This window comes from Elephas maximus, chromosome 5 (genome assembly GCF_024166365.1).
Source record: "Elephas maximus indicus isolate mEleMax1 chromosome 5, mEleMax1 primary haplotype, whole genome shotgun sequence".
Classification (NCBI taxonomy): domain Eukaryota; kingdom Metazoa; phylum Chordata; class Mammalia; order Proboscidea; family Elephantidae; genus Elephas; species Elephas maximus.
Genome location: NC_064823.1, coordinates 118,212,170 through 118,239,240, shown reverse-complemented (window position 1 = coordinate 118,239,240; position 27,071 = coordinate 118,212,170). Strand labels below are relative to the sequence as shown.

Genomic DNA, 27,071 nt, shown 5'->3' with positions numbered 1-27,071 from the left:
CTCTGAGTTCTGTTTTCCTCAATTGTAAAACTGGGCTAACCCCACTCAACTCACTCATCTGCTGGGTGTGCAGATCAAAGGAGACCACCTTTGCAGGCACCCCAGACCTGTGCTCAGCATCAGTTAGCAGGCCCAGGGTAATACCTAGCTGAGTGCCTTCTTAGGTGCACCCCTTTCTCTCTCTTCCCTCCTGACTGATAATGTTACAGTAAATGGAAGACACCCTTACTGCACTGTGACTTGTTTTCAACAGTCTCCTGTTTTGTCCCTGTCTCACTATTCTGGATTTCAGGAAATAGCTCAGTTGCCAAAATTGGTTGATTGAGCTACTTTTAAAATTAGTCAAGTGATACAAAGTACTGCTTTAGAGAGTGGTGCTAGCAATTCCCCTTCACAGAACTCTTCTGCAAGAGAGTGTTTTGACAGAAGAGGAGGATGTATAAAATTCACATTATGAGAGTGCCTGTTACCATCCACACCCAGGAAGATCCCTACGTCATATAAATCTCCCGTCCTCTTAAACCAGGACATGAAGATAAATCAAGGCATGGATCATCAGGAAATAATCTTACATGCTGGTATCCAAAGGTAGAGGTACTATTATTACTCACTTCAACAAGGGCCTCTCTGGGCTACCAGCTTAGCCCTATCTGGATGGCCTCAGGTTTTAACCTTAGCTATGTGATTTAAACTCGGCTCGGCAGCTCATGTTTATGGATAAATGAGCAAAACAGTAAAGATCAAAAGCAAAAAATAAAATTGCTATGGAATTCAGTATTTCAGAAGTGGGTGCTGGGTCAATGTTAGTGAAGTGTGGCGTTCCGAACGAAAGGCCCGCGCTATGATAACGCGCCTAACAAGGAAATGAGATTGACACAGCAGTTCTCTGTTTCTGTTGTCCCCTGGGGTTAGAGATTATGCAGTGCGTGCTTCTGTTTTTAGCCTCTTCTGTAATTTCTATGGTGCGAGACTACACTCTGCATATTTGTCAAGGTAGCACTCCCCTCAGGTGCTGGGGTCTTTGAGGTAATGCAGGAAATGCTGTTCCCTGAGCCGGAGGAGAACATCCTCCACACCCCAGGAGTCCCGTGATGCCATGGGCCCCCTCCCCATGGCTGATTTATTTATGTTCAGTTGCCAGGAAATTCCACAGGAGAAGCATGAGCCTATCTTAACAACAATTGTTGCTGTGAGAATTGCTGTTTAAATGGCTGGCCTGATGACAAAATATTTACATTCTTTATTTGATGCCTCATTGCCATCCTGAGGCCTTTTGACACCAATTGAAGGGCAACTTAGAACAGGAAACTATAGATCAACATGGAGTTGAATAAAAATAAACTAGTCAGACTTCTTACAGGACAAAGAAACATGGGCTTAGATCCAGCGCCTCTCTGATAATAGTTATTGTATCTGAAATGTCCCTGGGTGGTGCACATGGTTTGCGCTCGACTACCAGCCTAAAGATTGGTGGTATGAACCCATCCAGCAGTGCCATGGAAGAAAGGCTTGGTGATCTGCTTCCATAAAGATTACAGCCAAGACAGCCATGAGGCAGTTCTACTCTGCAACACATGGGGTGGCCATGAGTTGGAAGCAACTCGATGACAATGGCTTTGGTTTTTGGTTATTTATTTGAATCTTTGTGGTTGCAAAAGTCATCAGGAAACCCAACTTAGATCAGCTTAAGGAGAAAAGGAAATGTATTGACTGACGTAACTGGGAAGGATATGGAAGTAACTAACAGAATTGCCACGGCAATCAGGGATGTAGCACCTGGAGCCAAAGACTCCATGTTGCTGCCAAGACTTCCTCACTCTCCACCCACTCCTTGTCCCTGCTTGTCTAGATTTCTTTTTGAGAATTGGCCTCATTCTCTTCTACTGCAGATGGACCCCATCCATATGTCAGGGAACACAGCCACTCTCAGCTTCAGCGTAGTACCCTAAAGAGAGAGCTTCTTTCATTTGGTGTTTGTATATAAATCCCAGGGAAGGACACTGATTTGCTTTACTTTGGGACATATGCCCATCCACTTGGACCAATCACTGTTGCCAAAGGATGGGTATTATGACTGGCTGACCTGGGTCTGATGTAGTCAGGGGTAGAGAATACGCTTCAAGGAGAAGAGGGATGAGATAAGTTGCCATTGGAGTCCACGATAATCCATGTTTTGGCTGCCTGGCATATAAGCATACAATTGCAAGAAGACTTTCATTTATCATACTGTCCCATATTCAACCCAAACAACTCACACTCACACATTCACAATGAGGGAAACAATCTAATGTCACATCCAGTTATTGCATCTAGCTCCAAGTATAGCATTTATGGGCAATACCTCTTCTTCTTGGTCAAGTTCAAACGTGGCTTTTTATGATCTGGCGAACTATGACTAACCATCCCCCAAGTATCCAGTATATAATAATGGAAATGAAAAAAGGATAAGTGCAATAAAAACTCCCAGTTAGAAATAGGGAAAATGGAAAGCAAAAGACAACAACCATCAGTCCTTTGTCCTGCTATTGTTTTTGTTAGGTGCCATTGAGTTGGTACTAACTTATAGCGACCATATGTACAACAGAACAAAACCACTGCCCACTGCTATGCTATCCCCACAATCATTGCTATGCTGGAGCCCATTGTTGCAGCCACTGTGTCAATCCATCTCACTGAGGGCCTTCCTCTTTTTTGCTGACCCTCTACTTTACCAAGCATGATGTCCTTCTCCAGGGATTGATCCCTTCTGATAACATGTTCAAAGTATATGAGACGTAGTCTCGCCATCCTTGCTTCTAAGGAACATTCTCATTGTATTTCTTCCAAGACAGATTTGTTCGGTCTTTTGGCAGTCCATGGTATCTTCAATATTCTTCGCCCACACCACAATTCAAAGGCGTCAGTTCTTCTTCGGTCTTCCTGCTAGACAGGGATAATAAGGAGTCATTTTCCTAGCACTCTAACTCCTCCGAGAATCCAGTCACCAGATCTGCAGCTTATAATTACACAACAGGGCAGGCATAGCATGCCTTCCTGAGGAGATGTGGAAGACAGGCTTGGATTCCTAACCCCCATGCCATGTGGAAACCGGTCTGGTTGGCCATATATTCCAAAACCCCAGAATCAGACCACAGATCTAAGCAACGATTTATGAACAACTTCCAAGCATGTGGCAGTCCAGGAGTATGTAGTTTAGATGACAAAGCATTAACTTTTCAGAAACTTTCTTTTTCATGATAACCATTTCTATTGGAAAACTTCCTATAATATAATACCACTTCCCTGCCTTTTAAAAAAATACAAGTAATCCATATTTGTGGTGGAAAAAGAAGAAATACAGATGAACAACAATAAAAAGATTACCCATAATACCACCATCCAGAAATAATGACCATAAACCCTTTGACTTACATTCTTCTTGATGTTCTTCAGTGCGTGCATGTGTGTTAGTGTGTATGTTTAACAAAATGGAATTGTATTCTACAACTTGTCTAGAGCCTGCTTTTCTCCTCCTGCTTTCCTAAAAGATGACGGTGGATATCTTAGGGCAGAGGGAAAGGAATTGGCCTTTTTGGGTCCCTGGACACTGTGAAGTACTCCATATGCAATATCTCATTTAATTAGGATTGCCAGCCCAGGAACAACCCTTAGGCAGAATTAGTGGTCCCAGCCAGGACTCAATCTCCTTTCACTGCCTGAATCTCCGCTGTATTCTCACCCTTGTCACTCCTGAAGGTTGGTTCCTTTTGATGGACTCTCCCTTCCTTCAGCCTTCCCTTCTCTTTCTTCTCTCTGTGTCAGAGACACCTGATGTTTCCTGTTTGCAGCTTCATGGCAAATTCTTCAGGGACATTTCATGGTCTTTGGACTAATGGGACATCATAAATGAAATCATAACTGTCCTGAAATCTCTAGAACCAAAGGTCACCACCAAATATAAGTGCTCAGGCTCTGGCAGATAGGGCGTAATGCAGTCTAGAGGCAGTAATACCTGGTTCCTTCATCAGGCCTGGGAATTTTAGGATTTGGGTCAGGTGCAGTCCTGTTATTTTTTCCGTTCTTCTCCTCTTATGTTCCTCGAGACCATGTTACTTCAAAACTCTATGGTCCAGAAGCTGTAGGCTTGGGTACCTGTCTAACCTGATTTTTTGTGGTGTGGCATCTCTTGATTCTATTCCTGTATTACCCTGTGCATCTCTGTTTATTATTACTAGTGCATCTCTGTAGCACGTTTAAAATGACAGAAATGCTGTTTTTTGCATTTTTGCAAAATGACCTCTCAGCCCAGTTTTGAAAATCTCAGTGGGAGTATGGAAGCTGAGTTGGAAGATGGGTAGGAATTCTTTGCAAGTTTAAATAATCTTATTTTTCTTGTGGTGTGGCTTCAGGTTGAATATATCTAGGACCTGTACAGTTGCATCCAGAATGATACTTTTTAAAGGTAAGTGGAATCAAGTCACTTCTCTGCTTAAATCCACCAGTAGTTTTCTTTCTTGCTCAAAGCAAAGTCCACACAATGCCTGCAAAACCAAGACCAAACCAAAGTAGTTGCCATTGAGTTAATTCCAAATCAGGGCAACCCCATATGTTACAAAGTAGAACTGCTGTACAGGGTTTTCAATAGGTTATTTTAGAGAAGTAGATTGCCAGGCCTTTCTTCCATGGTGCCTCCTGGTGGACATGAATCTCCAACTTTTCTGTTGCACTTATTATCTGTCCTTCTTGTCCTGCCTCTCTGATTTAATCCTCCGGTACTCCCCTCCATCCATACTGGCCTTGGTGTTTCTTGGGCACTCAAGGAACAGCCCCATTTCAGGGTTCTTGCATTGGTTGTTCCCTCTGCCTGGAACTCTCCTGGGATCCACATGATTTGCTCCTTAAGTTCCTTTAAATCTTTGATCAGGTGTCACCTTCTCAGTGAGACCTTCCCTGCCCCGCCGTCACACTCACTGACACTTTCCCTGCTTTATTTCTCGCCAGAACCTTTTGAACCTTCTAACCTACTTTCCACTTGTTTCCTTTGTGTCTTGGTTTCCTAGGGCTGTCATAGCAAATTACCATGAACTTGGTGGCTTAAAACAAATTCTATTTTTTCACGGTTCTGGAGGCAAGCCCAGAATCAACATCTTGGCAGAGCTGTGGTCTCTCTGAAGGCTCTAGTGGAAAATTCTTCGTTGCCTCTTTCTAGCTTCTGGTGGTTACCAGCAACCCTTGGCATTCCTTGGATTGCAGCTGCATCACTCCAATTTCTGCGTGTGTCTTCACATGCTCATCTTCCCCCTGTATGTGTCTGTGTGTCTCCAAATCTCCGTCTCTTTATAAGGACACTAGTCATTGGCTTTAGGGCCCACCCTTAATTCAGTATAACCTCATTTAACTTGGTTACATCTGCAAGGTCCCTATTTCCAAATACGGTCACATTCACAGGCCCTGGGGATTAGGACTTCAGCATATCTTTTTGGGGAACACAATTCACCCATAACACTTTGCTTATTGTCTGACTCTCTTCACTAGAATGTAAACTCCATGCCGGAAGAGAGTTTTGTTCACTGCAGTGTCCTCAGCACCTAGAACAGTACCTGGCTCAATACATGTTCGTTAAATGAATGAATTGAAGTTAAATTCCTCAGAAGCAAAATCGTCATCATCTGGAACTCCTTTTCTTTGTAAATACAGATGTCCACATACTAATGGAAAAGATGCTTTTTTGTAAGTTGGCTATAGAATAAAATGTATTTGGCTCTTGGTTTTAATTATAAGATGGGAGATGCACTTCTCTGGGGAAAGAAGAAAAAAACAAAAAAACTCCCAGGAGATTAATCACGGATTAGGAAGACTTCTAAGCCTACAGCATTCTGGACATCATGGTCATGCTGTGTTTGCTTGCTGCTTTGGTATTCACTATTAGTTGCTGCTCCCTATACCACTTACAGCTCATAGTGGCAATTCCAATGCTATCTCTCTGCAAGGAGAGATTTTTTTTTGTTTAGTGCCAGGACCCTGTGACTTCATACTCATAATGTTCTGAACTTTCTTCTCTTTCCCTCCTCCTTGTGCCTAAAGTGTAATGATCTTATCCAGATGTTATCAAGCATACCAGTTTATGGATACAATGAAGACACAACATCAGAAATTCAGATTTCCCATTCTTGCCCCCACCTTCATGGCAATGCCTCTGCCCACTTTTGAAAATTACTCAACAAATACTTATTGGAGTCCTCAAAGGTGAGACCCACAACTTGGATGTCAACTATAGACACTATTCAGTGTCCACCATACTCTTTTTCTCCTCTTTGTCTCTTCTTAGTTGTTATCCAGTGCCCAAAATACCACTCTGAGGGATCTCACCCCAGCCAATGGTAGTGGTATCCTGTGGGAACATGCCACAGTTTATAAGCCAAGGGTGTTGCCTCCAAAGCTCCATTGCTGCCAGTCCTCCAGGGACCCTAGGGTTTTTGTACTCTGAGAATTGGGGGAATGACCCAGTGCCAAGCTGTTGCTGCATTCGTTCTTCTGACCACTGGAAAGCACTTCTTGGGCTTTTCTTTTTGATTGCTTTGTTTGTTTTTGTCTTCTTGAAGCTTTGGAATGACAGTTGACCTGTCTTCTACCATTCCTATCAATGTTTCAAAAATCTCAAGGTCAAGTTTTGATCCCAACTCCAGCCTGAGAGCCTATGGGCTTCCTGACCCTATAGGAATTCCTGCAAGGATCTGAATTATCTCATGAGGGAGGCTGGGGAATGGGAGCTTTGAGAAAATGATCCACATCTTGCTCCATGGATTGCTGCTTTTTTCTTGCATAGGGGAACCTGTTACTCTACTAAACTGGGCTGTTATAAGTCTCCATGGTAATGTCATCATATAGCACAGTTTGTATTCCATTCTTTCATTCCTTTAGTCACCAGACTGACAGAGCACTTACTCCATGCTAGTGGATAATATGTAAACATGGCTCTGCCCACTTGGAGCTCACCTGTAGTCTAGTAGGGAAGACAGACATTAAATAGGTAAATGCACAATTAATTACAGATTAATTAAGAACATTGAAAGAGGAGTCCAGATTTTCGGAGACTGTATGGGAAGGAAGCAGTGGGATGAGCCTTCTGGGATGTGGGAGAGGGATCAGGGATAGCCTCCCCAAGGGACTGAGAGAAAAAGAAGCTGATACTTGAAAGATCAGTAGGAATTATCTAGGAGTAAAGAGGAAAAAGAATGTTTCAGGCAGAGGAAACAACTCAAAATTCCGTAAGATCAAAGTTTCAGGATTCTATTAATATGTCAAACCTTAATTTATCAATAGCAGAATGGCAGACTCCAACATGTTAACTCCAATTAAACACGGGTTGTACTATTTCCAAAATAACCAACTTTATTCCCGGTGACCACCCACGTTTCTTCGGATCTGCTTCCTGTTCTGGTAAACCTGTGTATGTGAATGTAAGTAAGACTGCCAGGACTCCTTGGCTGAGCAATTTTTTTGATCTAGTTTTGTTTTTTTTAAACGATTTTCAGAGCACGGTTCTTTGCTTATGCCATGGAGTTTCATGGTTTCAGCATATTTTCAAAATAGTCTTTAGCTTTATGTGTTGGTAGGTTGGATCTTCCCATGCAAAGTCCTTAAGTGTACAACCTTGTTGGATTCAGGAAGACATGCTCATCCAATACAACGTTTTCTTTGTTGTTCTCATGTCCTTTTTGCTACTCCATGAAACTTGTGATTAAAAATAGTCTGCACTCATGAAATTCGTTTCCATCACCCACAAACTCATTCTTGCGTCTCTTGAATCTAGGCCTAAGAAAAAAAGCTTGGATTTTGAAACAACTTGTACTTTTGGATTTTATGCATGTGAAATCTCCAGAGTCCTTTTTTAATTCCAGCTTTGACACTGTTCCCATATTTGCCTATAGAATAGTATTTATTTACACAAATATTTGAATTGTCATTAAAAACTGGAGAAGTTTAAAAACACAGGCCATTTTGAATAGGACAATCATATAGTCTACTATGCTGGGAATGGCAACTCAAAGAGGAATGGTGTTGCATTCATCGTCAAAAAGGACATTTCAAGATGTATCCTGAAGTACAACGCTGTCAGTGATAATATCCATACGCCTACAAGGAAGACCAGTTAATACGACTATTATTCAAATTTATGCGCCAACCACTAGGGCCAAAGATGAAGAAATGGAAGATTTTTTATCAGCTGCTGCAGTCTGAAATTGATCGAACATGCAATCAAGATGCATTGATAATTACTGGCGATTGGAATGCAAAAGTTGGAAACAAAGAAGAAGAATCAGTAGTTGGAAAATATGGCCTTGGTGATAGAAACAATGCTGGAGATCGAATGATAGATTTTTGCAAGACAAATGACTACTTCATTGCAAATACCTTCTTTCACCAACATAAATGGTGACTATACACATGGACCTCACCAGATGGAGCACAGAGATGAAATTGACTACATCTGTGGAAGGAGACTATGGAAAAGCTTAATATCGTCAGTCAGAACAAGGCCGGGGGCCAACTGTAGAACAGACCATCAATTACTCATATGCAAGTTCAAGCTGAAACTGAAGAAAATCAGAGCAAGTCCACAAGAGCCAAAATATGACCTCGAGTATATACCACCTGAATTTAGAGACCATCTGAAGAATAGATTTGACGCATTGAACACTAGTGACCAAAAACCAGATGAGTTGTGGAATGACATCAAGGACATCATACATGAAGAAAGTAAGAGGTCGTTGAAAAGACAGGAAAGAAAGAAAAGACCAAGATGGATGTCAGAGGAGACTCTGAAACTTGCTCTCGAACGTCGAGGAGCTAAAGCAAAAGGAAGAGTCGATGAAGTAAAAGAACTGAACAGAAGGTCTCAAAGGGCGTCTCGAGAAGACAAAGTGAAGTATTATAATGACATGTGCAAAGAGCTGGAGATGGAAAATCAAAACAGAAGAACACACTCGGAGTTTCTCAAGCTGAAAGAACTGAAGAAAAATTCAAGCCTCGAGTTGCAATAGTGAAGAATTCCATGGGGAAAATATTAAACGATGCAGGAAGCATCAAAAGAAGATGGAAGGAATACACAGAGTCATTATACCAAAAAGAATTCGTTGATATTCAACCATTTCAAGAGGTGGCATATGATCAGGAACCGATGGTACTGAAGGAAGAAGTCCGAGCTGCTCTGAAGCCATTGGCAAAAAACAAGGCTCCAGGAATTGATGGAATATCAATTGAGATGTTTCAACAAACAGATGCAGCACTGGAGGTGCTCACTCCTCTATGCCAAGAAATATGGAAGAGAGCTCCCTGGCCAACTGACTGGAAGAGATCCATATTTATGCCTATTTCCAAGAAAGGTGATCCAACTGAATGTGGAAATTATAGAACAATATCATTAATATCACACGCAAGCAAAATTTTGCTGAAGGTCATTCAAAAACGGCTGCAGCAGTATATTGACAGGGAACTGCCAGAAATTCAGGCTGGTTTCAGAAGAGTATGTGGAAGCAGGAATATCATTGCTGATGTCAGATGGACCCTGGCTGAAAGCAGAGAATACCAGAAGGATGTTTACCTGTGTTTTATTGACTATGGAAAGGCATTTGACTGTATGGATCATAACAAACTACGGATAATATTGCGAAGAATGGGAATTCCAGAACACTTAATTGTGCTCATGAAGAACCTTTACATAAATCAAGAGGGAGTTGTTTGGACAGAACAAGGGGATACTGATAGGTTTAAAGTCAGGAAAGGTGTGCGTCAGGGTTGTATTCTTGCACCATACCTATTCAGTCTATATGCTGAGCAAATAACATGAGAAGCTGGACTATATGAAGAAGAATGGGGCATCAGGATTGGAGGAAGACTCATTAACAACCTGTGTTATGCAGATGACACAACGTTGCTTGCTGAGAGTGAAGAGGACTTGAAGCACTTACTAATGAAGATCAAAGACCACAGCCTTCAGTATGGATTGCACCTCAACATAAAGAAAACAAAAATCCTCACAACTAGACCAATGAGTAAAATCATGGTAAATGGAGAAAAGATTGAAGATGTCAAGGATTTCATTTTACTTGGATCCACAATCAACAGCCATAGAAGCAGCAGTCAAGAAATCAAAAGATGCATTGCATTGGGTAAATCTGCTGCAAAGGACCTCTTCAAAGTGTTAAAGAGCAAAGATGTCACCCTGAAGACTAAGGTGCGCCTGACCCAATCCATGGTATTTTCAATCGCATCATATGCATGTGAAAGCTGGAAAATGAATAAGGAAGACCGAAGAAGAATTGACGCCTTTGAATTGTGGTGTTGGCGAAGAATATTGAAGATACAATGGACTGCCAAAAGAACAAACAAATCTGTCTTAGAAGAAGTACAGCCAGAATATTCCTTAGAGGCAAGGATGGTGAGACTGCGTCTTTTACATACTTTGGACATGTTGTCAGGAGGGATGAGTCCCTGGAGAAGGACATGATGCTTGGCAGAGTACAAGGTCAGCGGAAAAGAGGAAGATCCTCAACTGGGTGGATTGACACAGTGGCTGCAACAATGAGCTCAAGCATAACAACGATTGTAAAGATGGCTCAGGACTGGGCAGTGTTTCATTCTGTTGTGCATAGGGTGGCTATGAGTCGGAACTGACTCGACGGCACCTAACAACAACAACAGCAAGTATGTGTCAGATATTATTTTATGAACTAGTCATGAACAAAACAACCCCTGACTTAATGGGTTCACATTTAATTTGGGAAATACGAACGATAAATAAATAAATATATATATATATAGAGAGAAATATGTCAATAATAATAATTGCTAAGAAAAATTGGTAGAGGATAGAGAAGGATGGGGGTGGGAGGGTACTGCTTTATACAGTGCCCTCAGGAAGTCCTTTCTGAAAAGACCCCAAAGAAATAAGGGAAGGTACCATATGTCTTGATGGAGCAGAGCATTTTAGGCAAAGGAACTGAGGAGGAAGTACGTTTGGCTTGATCAAGAAATAGCAAGGATAGTAGTGGAAGCGGAGCGGGCTTCAGGACAGCAGGGATGGGATGGTGGCGGGTGGGAAGGAACGATGTGTCAGGAAATCAAAGACTGAGAGGTAGTCAGAGCCAGAACAAGTTGGGCAAGGTGTGGACTCTGGACTTTAATCTCTGTGTGATGGGAAACTGTTGGAGGGTCTCGCCAAGGTGTGACACGATCTGCTTTATGTTTTATTCAAGGGCTCTGAGGGGTCGCAGGGCCTTGGTTGTTGGCGTGGGGTAGTTGTTCTAGTAGGGCTCCAGGCCGCCCACTTCCCTTCAGCCAGAGCAGTGTTACTGTGATCTATTTTACATATTTGGTTTCTGGATAGATTTTTCTTTTTTTTAAGAGAAAAGTTCCTGTTGTCTTTAAAATTTCCGGAAATTACTATTTTATATTGCCCTTGCTGTTTAAAAAAATGAGTGGATAGTGGAAAATTTAAAGTGACAGGAAATTAATATCTTATAAATTTAACTCCACTGAGAATAAGATAGAAGCACTATGACCAGAGAGTTTTTAGCAATACAGCTGGACTGTCTGTATTTAAGCCAGTTGACTTGTTCTTTTGTGTTAACTACAGAAGAAAAGGGCATGATTAAAAGTGAGGATTATATAGGGAATTTGTAATACAGCTTCCTAGTTGTATGAGAATAGGAGGCTGTTCAAAATAGGTCTATTGTTTATAGCCATCTTTAGGCAAGGTGGGCATTGCCTATACAAAGTAAAATTGAATAAAAAACAAAAGTTGTAAACTAACATCATTTTTAATGGAGCTTGTCCATTTTTTCTCCTTTCCCTTTATATTACACTGGTAACTAGGAAAAAAAAATCTGGTTTGAATTTTAAAAATTGATATTGCAAGAAGTTTTCATGAAAAATTAATTTTTAAAGTAATTATCCTGGAGAGATATTGCCTTATTAAGCTGTTGCCTGACATTTACTGAGTGACAACAATGTACTAGGCCTTTGGTTTTTTATAAGATTTATTTAAAAAGACATAAATCCTTTAAAATTCAAAACGCCAGTGAAAGTATGTAATTATCTAGAGGCAGCCCACTCCCTGTTCGACTCTGGGTTGAACATTTTGCATGCGTTAACCCTTTTAGCCAACGCTGCAATCCAAAAATTTGGAATTATTTTCTCCATCTTATAAATATGGAAATGGAATAACAGAAAGTAAAGCAATTTGCCCAACATCATAAAGCAAAGAAATGGTACAGGTGGCTTTAAAAAACAAAACAAAACGAAAAAACCGTTGACTCTGACTCGTGGTGACTCCGTATATGTCAGAGCGGAACTGTTTTCAGAAGTAGATCACCAGGGTTGTGCAAACAGTTAAGGTTTGGCTGCTAACCAAAAGACTGGAGATTTGAGTCTACCTAGAGGTGCCTTGGAGAAAAGGCCTGGCGACCTACTTCTGAAAAATCAGTCATTGAAAACCCTGTGGAGCACGGTCTACTCTGATACACATGGGTTGCCATGAGTTGGAATCAACTCAAAGACAACTGGTTTGCTGGCATCATGGCCAGTTCTTTAATTGCTGCAGAGAGTCACCTCCCAGGATGAGCAGGGTGGTTTTTCTTGAATGATCTAGGTGGAAGCTAGGTCTAGATGGCAGAGAGATAGCGAGAGATTTCACATCCTGTGCTCCTTCTGTGAAAACATACTATCTGGTGACCTCATAGAAGCCATCCCTAGTGCTCTAGATTGTGGAACTTTAACTTAAGATCACTTTTGTGTTCTTTTGGAGATGGATATTTACCGTATGAAATTGATTCCTTAGAACTATGTAATAAAACTTCAGAATTTTGATATCCATGATCTAATATAAATGGTGCTTGTCAGCCAAGTACATTCCTGGATGACAATCCCTAATATTAAGATGTATTTGTAAAAGTCTTTCTCCTTCTCAAGAAATGGAGGCAAAACATAGGAATATCAGTCGTTAGGATGTTCATAAAAAATCCTTAGGATGTTCATAGTTCTGATAAATCTATTTTTACAGTTCAGAAAACATAAGAGCCTTATCTATATTCTTTGAACCTTGCTGTGTAAAAAAATTGAAATTGATTAAAAGTTGGATATTGATACTAAAGGGGAAGCAACTGACATAGTTTATAGGCATGTGCCTAGGTCACAATGCATTTAGTAAATGTTAATGGAATCTGAAGTTCTTCAACTGGAGAAAATCAGACTGACGATGGCCTGAAATAGCCCTAGAATGAGTTTGTCTTTGGTGTCCTTCCCCTGCTTTCCCTCTCTCTCTCTCTGTCTCTCTCTCTTGCCCTCCCTTCCTCTGAAAGAATAAAAGTACTCGAGTAACACAGAAAATTTGGAAAAAGGTAGAGTAAAAAGTGAGATCTTAGCCCAGCAAATTTTAAAACATTTTTTAAGGTTACAAATATAAAAGCAGAGGTATCCCAGGAATTAAGAAACAGATGAGGAATCAGACAAGAAGGTCAGGAAACAGGTGGAGCACTTCCAATTTAGTAAAGAAAAATACAGAATCTTGTATCAGTGACTAACTGGATGGACAATGTTCAGCTGCTGTTCATAAGGTTTTCACTGGCCAATTGTTTTAGAAGTAGATCACCAGGTTCTTCTTCCGTCTGTCTTAGGCTGGAAGCTCTGCTGAAACCTGTCTACCATGAGTGACCCTGCTGGTATTTGAAATACCGGTGGCATAGCTTCCAGCATCACAGCAACATGCAAGCCACCACATTACAAGGTGACAGATGAGAAGAGTATTGAATATACCATGGGCTGACAGAAGAATGAACAAATCTGTCTTGGAAGAAGTACAGCCCGAATGCTCCTTAGAGGCAAGCATGGTGATACTTGATCTTACGTACTTTGGACATGTTATCAGGAGGGACCAGTCCCTGAAGAAGGACGTCATGCTTGGTAAAGTGAAGGGTCAGTCAAAGAGAGAAAGACCCTCAACGAGGTGGACTGACAGTGGCTGCAACAATGGGCTCAAGCATAGCAATGATTGTCAGGCTGGCTCAGGACCAGGCAGTGTTTCGTTCTGTTGTATATAGGGTTGCTATGAGTCGGAACTGATTCAACAGCACCTAACGACAAAAACAGCTGGATGGATTATTAAGATAATACTTTTTGGATAATTTTCTGATCCTTTAGGAAAAGAGAAAGTTGAAGTATTTCCTTACCCCTGACATCAAAATAAATCCTACCTGAATTAAGATTTTAAGGAAATACATGCTGCAACACTGCTGAACCTTGAAAACATTATGTCGAATGGAATAAATCTATTGCAAAAGGACAAATATTGTGTGATCTCACTTATATGAAACAACAAGAATAAGCAAATGTTTAGAGACCAAAGTTTATTAGAGGTTACTAGGGGCAGGAGGGATGGGGAAAGGGAGGCTCCTTGTTTAGCAAGCAGTGAGTTTGTATTTATAGTGATGGGAAATTTTTCAGCAATTATGGGTGATGGTCACACAACATGATGAATGTAATTGATATCATTAAACTGTACACCTGAAAAATGTTTAACTGGCAAATGATGGGTGATATATATTTTTATAACAATTGAAAAAAAGACCTTTAAGAAAAAAAAAGCCATAAAATATTAGAATGAAAATAAAGATAAATATCTTAGGATGATGAAGGCTTTTAAAGCATGACTCTATAGAGGAAACAAGAAGGGTTGGTAGGTTTTGTTAAATTTTCATTAAAAACTTTTATATGCTTAAAAATGTAATATCGAAATTGGTGACGGTTACACACAATTGATGTAATTAGTGTCACTGAATTGGACACGTGCAAGATAAAGAATTGGCAAATGTTGCGTTATCTATATTTTTACAACAACAACAGAAAAGAAAAAATAAAAAAATTGAAAGGCATGTATACTTGGACCAAAATGTGCAATCCTGTTTTTATTATATAGGGAACTCTTATAAGTAGAAAGGATCGTCATCCTAATATAATGTTTTAAGTTCATGAAAAGAAATTTCACTGCAGAAACATAACTGTTTAGTAATTATTTAAAAAAAAACTTTAATGTCATCAGTAGTCAAATATATGCATACAGAAACAAGGAAATTTCAGTTTTTACATATCAGACTAATCAGAGATTACAAAGCAAAATATCTAGTCCTGGCTGGGGTGTAGGGAAATCGGCATGGCAAGGGGGAAAGTTTAATTGATAGGTTTCTGGTGAAAATCCTGGCAATGTGCATCAGAAACTTTAAAAATATTTATAGCTTTTGCTTCAGTAATTCCGCTTGAATTATTTATCCCAAGGAAATAATTAGAAATACGGCAAAAACTTTCATACAAATATTAATTATAGCATTAAAAGTTACAAATACCTAATGCCATAGGAATTTACGCTTGGTAAAATTGTAAGTGAGCAAAGATGATGTCAATTTTAATTAAGAAAAAAAAATAAGCATACACATATGGACACTAGAAGAAAATGCATCCAGTTATTAACAGTGGGTATCTTTGGGTATGTACAGTCGCCATGAGTCAGCATTGACTACGTGGCAACGGTTTTTTTTTTAGTCTCTGGGTATTGGGATTATAGATGATTTTTACTTCCATCTGTAAATGTATGTTCTCTGAAATTCCTACAATACCCATGTATTTCCTCTATAATTAAAAGAAAAAAAACAGGATTAAATGTTTCAAAAAAAAAGTTTCTTCTCTTTCGCTTCAGACACATTTGAAGCAGATCTTCCTTGGATGGCTACCTGTCAAATTATCAAACTTTAGTGCTGCCGTGTGAATTAATGTATATATCTCTTTTCTGTCACTAAGAAAAGGGCCCTTGGCAATGCATTCTGAGATGGAAGGCAGACCAAGGCAAGGCTGCACTGTGTCCTAGGCACTATTCTCTTATCTTCCTGGGACTCTTCCTTCCGGTAGGGTCGGTCCTAAACCTAATCTCTTCTGAGTGGTGTCTTAAAAAAACAGCAGAATAGACACAGAGACACACACAAGTAGAAGAGAGCTTAGGAGGAACTTTCTTTAAGGCAAGGAACCTGGCTACTCACAAGGAAGGACCCTTCCCTAGAAACCATGACCTGATTTGGACTTCTAACCTCCAAAACTGAGACAGCTCTTCTTGTTTAAAGCCACCCACTTGTGGTATTTTTTGTTAGGGCAGCAGTAGGTAACTAAGACATAGGGTGACTGAACAGGGCGTGGGGTCAGTGGTGGTGCCATCTCCCAATATAGAGAAGAAGACACATTGAATTTTAGGTGACTTGGGACACAACAGAAGAAGGTGGAAATTAAACCCCTTGGGGAGGTTCTGCAGCTCAGGGGAAAGAGGTGTACTAGATTCGTGGACTTTCGTAACTAGTGGGCAGGTGGTAGATGATGACATGAGCAGGGATGAGTGACTGGGAGAGTGGTGAGAAGAGAGATGGGATGAGAACAGAATTCTTGGAATGCTTCCGGAGGATGCAGCAGAGAAGACTGGAGAGCAGGGAAGAGGAAAGTCTCAAGATAATAATGTTGAAACAAAGAAAGGAGGCATTTTCAGGAGGCCAGAGTGGTTCATATGTAAAAGCCATAGAGAGGTTTAGTAAGATCAGGATTATAAAGTAAGATGATTTAAAAGTTCTGGAGTCATTGGTGACCTCGCTGAGAGCATTTGTTGCCGGGCCTGATGACAGTGGGTTTAGACATAAATGGATGAAGAAGTACAGAGAAAGACTATTCTTTTGAGAAGTTAGCTGTAAGAGGGAAGAAAGAAGGTGATAGTACGTGTTCTTATAGATCTCTGGGTGGCACAAATGGTTTGCACTTAACTATTAATCCAAAGGTTGACAGTTCAAACTCACCCAGTGGTTCCACGGAAGAAAGGCCTGGTGACCTGCTTCCATAAAGATTGCAGCTCAGGAAACCCTGTGGAGCAGTTCTACTCGGTGACACATGGGGTCGCTCTGAGTTGGAGTCGACTCAATGGCAACAGTTTAGGTTTTATTTATTTATTTTGGTTTAGGTGTAATTATTATTTTTTAGTTTCGTTCATAGGAAGAAACATGGTAGAGTGTACTTATGTGTTGAGGGAGTGAGAGAGAGAGAGGGGAAAAAGACAGTTCTGAATACACCCTAATTTTCAGGATTCGGCTGAGTGTTACTGATGAGGCTGCATTCTGATTCCTGAGCACCGCAGGAAAATGGATGAGAGAGCACGTGGAAACACTTCCAAACCGGACAAGATGACGTGAACAGGGTCAGATCTAGCTTTTTGGTTGTAGCTCCTCCATCTAGAAGCCCTTTGTACATACCTTCAAGGGTTGAGAGCTGCTTCTGTCTGCCTGCTGGAGACAAAAATCATTGTGAGTTTTATTATTTTTTAATTGATCACTTCTCTATTACATAAGTTCAATAAAATCTCACATCACAGGCATAATTCAGAGTGCTCTCAGATAACACTTACAGTAACTTGGCAATATAAATCTTGGTAATATTGACAGGAAGTGTTTATATAGATATTTCCAAATACCTCAACTTGAGCAGAAAAGTGGGAGTGAATAAGTAACAAACTGCACTCAACAATATTTTAACAAATTGATTTCCGCTAAAAAGAAGATGAAAACAGATTCATTATTTTGACTGAATATTAATTCTTATACTCTTTATCTAAGGCTAAATTAATCTTTAGGATGTAATTCATAAATCAACCAAATAAAAACTATCTGCATCAAGAAGATTTAGAAATGTATTCAATGAGATGAAACTGTTGCATAACTCGAACTTGATCTTCATTTATTTATTTTGGGGAAGCAAATGCATTATCAGACAATTGCTACCTTATTTATTCTGTAAATGGGTTTTGGTGATGTTGATCATGCTAAAGGGACATAAATAATGTGGCAAATAGGAGAAAGGCTATTTTGTGTTTATGGATTACCTCGGAAAAGCTGAGTCTGAGAAGGGAAACGTTCAACGGGAAAGTAGAGGTGAGGAAGGAGAAGAAGGATCAGCACAAAGACAGATTACAACTCCTTTTTCTCCTTCCTCAGTTTTCTCATCTCTGACACAGTGAATAAGAACTACCTCACTATTGTAAGGAGCCCTGGTGGTACAGTGGTTAAGCACTTGGCTGCTGAGAGGTTGGTGGTTCGAACTTACCAGCCACCCTGTGGGAGAAAGATGTGGCAGTCTGCTTCCCAAAGATTACAGCCTTGGAAACCCTATGGGGCAGTTCTACCCTGTCTGTAATCGACTCTATAGGCGACGGGTTTTTTGACCTCAGTATTGTATGTGAGGAAACCCTGGTGATGTAGTGGTTAAGAGCTGTGGCTGCTAACCAAAAGGTCGGCAGGTGGAATCCACCAGGTGCTCCTTGGAAACTGTGGGGTGATTCTACTGTGTCATATAGGGTTGCTATGATTCAGGACTGACTCGATGGCAAGGGGTTTGGTTTATTATATGTAAAAGCAGCTAATGGAGTCTGGGGCAGAGTAAGTGAGTGAGTGATGTTTGTGGCATCTTTTTTTTTTTTCCCTACCATGGTCCTCACAGCCCTCAGCCCAGCAATTCGGTCCCTCAGGGAGTTTGGATGACCTTGACTTGTACAAGTTGTGCTGGCTTCCCTAATATTGTGTACTGTCTTACCCTTCATCAAAGTTACCACTCATCTATCGTCTATTTAGTGTTTTTCCGTTCCCACCCCTCTCCTACCTCGTAATGATCAAAGATTGTTTCTTTTTGTGTGTAAACCTTTTAATGAGTTTTTATAGTAGTGGTCTCATATAATATTTGTCCTTTTGTGATTGACTTATTTCACTCAGCATAAAGTCCTCCAGATTCATTCATGTTGTGAGATGCCATGGCATCTGTTTTATATTTGGATTTGTGATCTGGAAAGCAATATGAGTGGGAAATGTGTAGACTTTTGAATAGGCTGATCTGGCCTATTTAAATCTCAGCTCATTTTCTTACGAGTGTGTGGTTGACCCTGATCAAGTTACTGACCTTCTTTTAGTTATTGCTGTTTGGTCCCATCGAGTCGATTTTTGACTCATAGTGACCCCATGTGATAGAGTAGAAGCCCCCCCCCCCACCACGCCCATAGTGCTTCCAAGGCTGTAATCTTTATGGAAGCAGACTGCCATATTCTTTCTTCCTCGGTGCGGCTGGTGACTTTGAAGTGCCAGTCTTTTGGTTAGCAGGCAAGCACTTAACTGTAGCACCACCAAGGCTCTTTTTCTCTATCTAAAGATGCTTATTTTGTAAGTTTGCTGTGTTGATTAAATGACCTTCTGCTTTACCAAACACGATCTTTTCTAACAATTGGTCTTTCCTTATGACATGTCCAAAGTAAGCAAGTTGAAACCTTGCCATCCTCCCATCTAAGGAGCATCTTGGTGTGTTTCTTCTAAGACTGATTTGTTCATTCTTTTGGTAGTTCGTGGCATACTCAGTGTTCTTCGCTAACACCATAGTTTGAATACATCAATTCTTCTGTCTTTATTTTTGGTTGTCCAGCTTTCACATGGATATGAGACAATTGAAAAAGCCATGGCTTGGGTCAGGTGTACCTTAGTCCTCAAAGTGACATCTTTGCTTTTTAAAACTTAAAGGGATCTTTTGTGGCAGATTTGCCCAATGCAATACGTTATTTGATTTCTTGACTGCTGCTTCCGTGGGCATTGATTATTGATCCACGCAGAATGAAATTGTAGCAACTTCTTAAGAGATTTTGGCTGTTATCACAAGCCCGCTGTAGTCCAATATCTGAAACCTTAAGGAACATATACAGTTTGTTATGTAACACCACCAGTAGGGTCTGAGTAGCATTTGATAATCAAAACACAGTCATATTTCTGCAGTGAAATGCGCTATGAAGGATAAAGACCATAAATAACCTCATGTTGGTTCAGGTCAAGTTTTGCCACCAAATGAGTAAGGAAATAAACTTGGTTTTCAGAGCTTTTTGGATTTTGGAATTGTGGATAAAATAATGCAGGCCCATGTAATATGAAAATGTTTGCAAGATACCTGAAAACAAGTTGTCTTGCTGGGTGAGCTTGCTTCACATTTCCAACTTGAACATTGGAGCATGTCTATCATAAGAATAATTTTTGTTTTAGGCATAATTGATAAAGAGCTATATTTTAGACTCAGTTAGGCAATGATGTTAGTTTCTTCTAGAGACATTCCCTGGTTTGTGAGGCTTACACTATGATGTCAGGGTGGGAGAGAATTCTTGCCTCACTGTTTGCTACAGCAGGGGGTATGCCTCTACTTCACACCAAATCCTACTTGTTCCTTACACAAGGTATTGGAGAGACCCAGACTGGAAGTGTTCTGGAAGGAAGCCAAGGGCCAGAGATCCTCATGGAATGTGGCAACTTATAATCACATTCCTTTATCAATTCAACACTTATATCAATTCAATACACATACTCTGTGCCAAAACAGTATGAATTATATTTATTGTTCCTAAAGTGCTTTCACATTTATTGCCTCTTTTAATCACCTTATGAGGAAGGTGTAATAAATACTGTTATCCTTGTTTTACAGGTGAAGAAACAGAGTCATAGAGAGCTTAAGGAACACAGGTAGGTGACCTGAGACAAAAACCCAGGTCTCCACTTTCTTCTACACCGTAAGCGATAGAGGTTCATGAAATGGGGATGAGTGTGCCTCAGACAAGTCACCTCTCCCCACCTCAATTTTCCTATTTGGAAAAATAGGGATGATTATCTCAACTGTGTTGAACTCTCATGAAAGGACAAATGAGATTAGCTGGATGGGAAGGTGTTTATAAACCAGACGGTGCTACAGGGGAAAGAGAACAAGTTTTGGACCTGTTTAGGTTTAAATTACAGCTTCACTTCTTCCAAGCTGTGTGACCTTATGCAGATCAGTTGGCCTCTCTGGGCCTCCGTTTCTTCACCTGGGAAGTGTGGACTTCACTTGCAGTACCATGGAATATGCTTCAGCCGTAAAAAGAATGAAGTATTGGCACATGCTCCAACATGGATGAACCTTGAAAACAGTATGCTGAGTGAAAGAAGCCACATCTTGTATGATTCCATTTATATGAAATGTCCAGAATAGGCAAATTCATAGAGATGGAAAGTGGATTAGTGGTTGCCAGGGGGTGGGAGGAGGAAGAATGGGGAATGACTGCTTAATGGTACAAGGTTTCCTTTGGTGTGATGAAAAAGTTCTGGAACTAGACAGTGGTGATGGTTGTACAACGTTGTGAATATATTTAATGCCGCTGAATTATACACTTTACAGTGGTTAAAACGGTAAACTTTATGTTATGTGTTTTCTACCACAATTTAAAAAGAGATTTAGAAAATAGGGGAGATACACATTTTTGAACCCTTAAGGAGTAGGTCACTTAGCAATGACTAGGGCCAACCATCAAAATATGATTTAAATAGCTTTGATAAAAAATCTTCCTCTCATGAATCTGTTTCAGCTTATGGTGGTGTGCAGAAAAGAGTTAATGTAGCAGGCCTGACTGCTGTCCTTGGAAAGGTCTGCTTACATGGCCTGGGAACTTAGATTTCAGGAGAGGTCCAACGGTCATTAACTAAGACTGGCTCACTGAGCGTAAACCGTTGATATAGATAGCATGGTTTCCTTCTGGGAGTCTGGAAATTTGATACATGCCAGGCAGAGGCTGCCTATGTGACGAGCTCCCAATGAAAACATTGGGCATTTAGCCTCTAATGAGCTTATCTGGTAAATAACATTTCACACGTGTTGTTACAACTCTGTTGAGGGAATTAAGTGTGTCCCGTATGAATTGGAAGCTTGTATCTGGTTCCCTCTGGACTTTGTCCTATGTGCCTTTTCCCTTTTCTGATTTTGCTTTGCATTCTTTTACCATAATAAATCCACAAGTATGACTATATGTTGAATCCTGTGAGTTCTTCTAGTGGCTCACTGAACCTGGTTGATCAGATATTTATATTATAAGGCGTTAGTCACCAAGTGCCTTGATGCTGTGCTGTATCTCTCAGACACTCCCTTCCCTTCAGGTCTAAAGGCATATTCCCTCAATTTCTGGGAAGGTTGTTGGCTGATATTTCTCTCCAGGAATTGACATTTGGTGGAGAGAGCGCTGTCTTGCCCATGGTCACGTTCCCTCTTGACAACAGGCCACATTCAATGACTGGTTGTCACTGAGGTATAAAAGCCCAGCCTGTTTTCCTCTTTGCCCTGACTGGGGAGAACTCTGAAGGGGTGTTCCTGCTTCAGGCTACCCTGTGGGGTTGACTGAGACCCTGTTTTGACTACACCACAGCCCAATTTCTCCCTCTGTCCAATTTTCCTTCTTTCCCTTTCCGCCACAGGTGTTGAACCAAGAGCACCCTGGATACGCCTCTGCATGTAAATCATCATCTTGGAGTCGGCTTCCTGGGTGAAGCTCACTGTGAAGCCAGGTCGCGTTGGAGGTGGAAAGGCAACAGTTCTCATGTCTTTATGGCATGAGAAAATACTCACTTTTGAGATTGCCTGCCTTTGATCATTGCTATGGATTGAACTTTGTCCTTCAAAAATATGTCAACTTGGCTAGGCCTTGATTCCTAGTATTGTGTGGTTGTCCTCCATTTTGTGATCTGATACAATTATCCCATGTGTTGTAAATTCTCATCTCTATGATGTTAATGAGGCAAGATTAGAGGCAGTTATGTTAATAAGGCAGGACACAATCTGCAGGATTAGGTTGTATCTTGAGTTAATCTCTTTTGAGATATAAAAGAGAGAAGACAGCAGAGAGACAGGGGGCCTCATACCACCAAGCAAGGAGAGCCAGGAGCAGAATGTATCCTTTGAACCTGGGGCCTCTTCACTGAGAAGCTCCTAGACCAGGGGAAAATTGACGACAAGGATCTTCCCCCAGAGCTTACAGAGCAAGAAAACCTTCCCTTGGAGTTGGCGTCCAGAATTTGGACTTCTGGCCACCTAAACCATGAGAGAATAAATTTCTATTTGTTAAAGCCATCTGCTTGCAGTATTTCTGTTATAGTAGCACTAGATAACTTAAACAATCATTAAAAAGGGAGCAAAAATGATCTCTTTTGAATTTTTTTAGGTCTTTTTGTTGAACTAGACAGTCTGCTATTTGTTATTCATTTTATTTACTAGCTTTCACCCTAGTTTTTATTCATCTTAGAATGAGAAGTCTACTTGAACCAGTCTTGCAATTGAAATTTGTCGCAGAACAGAAAATTACGGGAGGAACTTGAAGGAAGAGGCATTTGTTGAAACAGGCAACGCAGAATGCTGTAACAGACCACGTTTAGAAATGATGCATGGGACTGAAATGATGTGAAAGGGAATCATCTAACCATGCAAATTGGACAAAGGAGAATTCCATGATAATGACTCCCAGGCCCTAGTATTCAGAAGAAGAAAATGGTAGGCATCAGAATGAGGTCACCCTGGCACAAGTAGCATTGGATTCGTCTGTTTGCTTGGGTTTGGCAACCCGTCTGTGATTTTCAACTAGAACATGAGTTAATTTTCATCTCAACTGTCCTGTTCCTTTGAGGGTAAAAAGCAGGCTCGTTTTATGACATACCACAAGATATTTTAGGGTAAGAACTATTTTAGACAAGAAGGATTTTAACAAACAAGTTGACGACTCCATTTAAACTGGAGTTCGCAGGTTAAAACAGTTGCATTTGCTAGAGAAAAAGAAGAAGAGTAAGGGCTGTTCTTGTTGTCACTGTTTTTTCTAATATTTCCTACCAAGCAACTGCTTTGGAATGATAGCAAAATGATTTAACAATGGAAAGAAATGAAGAGAAAAGAAACTAGGGCTGTTTGATTGGCTAATAATGAACATAAAGACTTCATGCTTGTTGAATGGCAGATTGAAATCCAGTGTGTATTCATGCAGATCTTATGGGGGTGGTATTGGATTGGACCACAAATTAGTGCTGGCATTAATGAGATGGAAACTGTAAAATAGAGAAAGTTCCAGTAACCATGGTCTCTGATAAGGCCTGATTGAAAGCACCGAGACCATTCAGACAAGTTCTGTGTGGAAGCAGAGCAGTAAACAACAAAGCGACATTGAATGTAGGAGGGCGAAAGAGGGTTAAAACTGGGGATTATATAACAGACCGAGCTGCTGTTAGAATGCTTGGTTAAAATGACATTAACCCACAGATGAGTGACAGACACAGACTTACATAGAATAATGATTTTTAGAAACAGACACTGTCTAGATGCTACTCAAATAATCCGAGAGAAAGATTATGCCCCTTCATTATAGGGAAGTTAGTCTAAATCCTGATGTGCTCTGTAGCAATATGGCTACTGCTACTACTGATGCTAATGTACTTTCTATGTGAGGTGTATCATTGGGGCAGTGTGGTTCGGTGGTAGAGTCTCATCTTCCACATAGGACACCTGGGTCCAAATCCTGGACAGTGCAAACCCAGCCAGTGCACCTCAGGCACAGCCACTACTCATCTGTCAGTGAAGGCTTACATGTTGCTATGAAGCTGAACAGGTTTCCGTAGCTCTTCCAGACTAAAGGAGGGGGTAGGAAGAAAGGCCTGGAGATCTACTTCTGAAAATCAACCAATGAGAACTCTATAATGGTCCAATCCACAAGTGATCATGGGGTTGGCACAGGACCAGGCAGAATTTCATTCCATTATGCATGGGGTCCCCATGAGTTGGGGGCAGCTGACAACAACATGATGATTTATACTTACAACTCCCTCTTACATATGCTATCCCATTTAAGCCTCACAATATTTTCATAATGATAGTTGCATACATGTCTGGGCACCCAGTTAGCTTTTGAATTCCATGACTACAGGAACTGGATCTTATGTTTTTTATGAAGCGCCTCCTTTTTTCATTTAATTGTTCATGAATTCTCCTAGGGAATTTGTATCAAAGAACATTGCTAGGTGGAAAACCCCCCTTCCAATCATTTCTGGAATTATTTGGCATATAGATTGAGCCCTATTATGGCAAAATTATATAATTTTATTAAGTTACTAGCTAAATGAACAAAAACACAATGCAACACATTAACATGAGTGGGTCACATTTGGACATGGAATTCTTAGATGACCTCAGTCTACAAGACCCATCTGCAGCCACTGTCACTGTATTCCCTTTCCCAAGTAGGCTAGCAAGGTCTTGGTGAGCATGTGTGCATCTTTATTGAGCCTCCTGGTTTCCTAGAACTCCATTAGTAAGCTTTCCAAATTCCTTCTCAGCTTTGTCTCAGATAACCAGGTGGTACCTATCCTATCGGTGCTACCCCTGCCTGTTTATTGCTCAATCTCCAGTCTCTTAGTCCCTGTTTCTCCAGAAAAGCCCTCAGTTATGAAGTATCTATTGTCTGTCTAGCCTGTTTTTTGCTCGCTGCACAGTGCGTTGTCTAGATACTCTGTGGCTGTGCTGCTGGGGGGATGGTCACCATCTTGGTTTATTGTTCCACATCATCATTTTCCACATCAGCCAGGAGTTATTTCAGTGCCCTTTGGGTCCTTCAAGGGCCTCCCTGGGCATGCCATCCTTTAATCTTGCCCTTCCATAGTCTGTCTTCTCTATTACAGTTTAATATATGTGTTCGTATTTCCCAGCACAGAGTCTGGCATAGTAAAGGTTGAAATGAACAGAACCACTTTGTGAGAGAGGACTTTCTATATTCATTACATATATGAGGAATAATTAAACCAAGAGAAGTTACATCTAGAACCTTACATTCATTAAAAATTTCAGCTGAGAAAACTTACAGATCAACTGAGCTTCCTTGCCCCACTCCCACTGTGGGTAAGGACATTAGATTAGACGCTAATTCACTTGCCTGTAGTCAGGGTCAATGCCTGCCTCCTCATGTGTTTTTATTAATGGTAAAGACAGTAGACGTAGAGACACTTCTAGGTGCATCGTGTCATTCTTGTTTCAAAGTCTGCCAGGCGTGGCATGCCAACAGCTTCCTATTTATATTGCTTGATGACTTCCTGTCTCTCCATACTGAAAATGTTAGAGATGCCAGGGAGGGAGAGGCTGGGAGGCTTCCTGAACTGACTGGTACAGAATCATAGAATTTAAAGATCAGAAGGATTTGAATCTCCATCTACAGAATTTCCAACAAGTGATCACCTGGACTCCTCCCCAACATTCACAGCCTCTATCTTTGGGCAGATGGACTCAAACGTACCAATGGTCATGAAGACAATGCCTAACGTCTGTTATACATAAGGTCACCATGAGTCATAGCTGACTCATGGCGACTAACAACGTCTTTGGGCAGAACTGGTTCTCAGATTTTGACTGAACTCCATCTTCCCGGGGGTTTCACTTTAGAGTCCAATCTGCCCCTGTGGGGAAATGCAGAGTAATCAAATTCCTGTCCCCTGTGACAGGTCTTCCAATTTGGTTTTCCTTTTATCCACCCGCAGTCCTTTTATCCAGTGTTTTCCAGCCTTTTGAAAGCCAAGATAGACATTGAAAGTGATAATACTTGCATGCCATCCGGGGGTAAGCCAGAGGGGAATTGTGTTGTTAGATGCCATTGAGTTGATTCCCACTCGTAGCGACCCTATGTACAACAGAAGGAAACACTGCCCAGTCCTGCACCACCCTCACAATCATTGTTATGCTAGAGCCCATTGTTGCAGGCACTGTGTCAATCTACCTCATTGAGGGTCTTCCTCTTTTTTGCTAACCCTCTACTTTCCCAAGCATGATGTCCTTCTCCAGGGACTGGTCCCTCCTGATAACATGTCCAAAGTACATGAGACGATGTCTCGCCATCCTTGCTCCTAAGGAGTATTCTGGCTGTACTTCTTCTAAGACAGATTTGTTTGTTCTTTTGGTAGTCCATGGTATATTCAATATTCTTCATCAACACTATAATTCAAAGAAATCAATTAGGGATGTTTTTATATTGTGGAGCAGGGACTAAAGTGATCGATTGCTAGCCAAAAGGTTGGTGGTTCAAAACCACCAGCCGCTCCTTGGGAGAAGGACATGGCAGTCTGCTTCCATAGAGATTTACTGCCTTGGAAACCTTGTGCGGCCTCTATGAGTTGAAATTG

The 27,071-nt window shown here is 40.9% G+C and overlaps 1 long non-coding RNA gene across 3 annotated transcripts in view; it reads left to right on the top strand.

Moving 5' to 3' along the window:
- The window catches only part of LOC126077211 (uncharacterized), a 129,970-nt gene that overhangs the window by 22,912 nt on the left and 79,987 nt on the right, over positions 1-27,071 (top strand). For 2 of the 3 annotated variants that reach the window (XR_007517679.1, XR_007517678.1), the window contains exons 1-3: positions 4,389-4,441; positions 20,554-20,591; positions 22,347-22,436. This is a non-coding gene — a long non-coding RNA (uncharacterized LOC126077211). Of the gene's footprint in view, positions 1-4,388; positions 4,442-20,553; positions 20,592-22,346; positions 22,437-27,071 lie in introns of those variants that run through there. The other variant, XR_007517680.1, reaches the window with a different exon arrangement.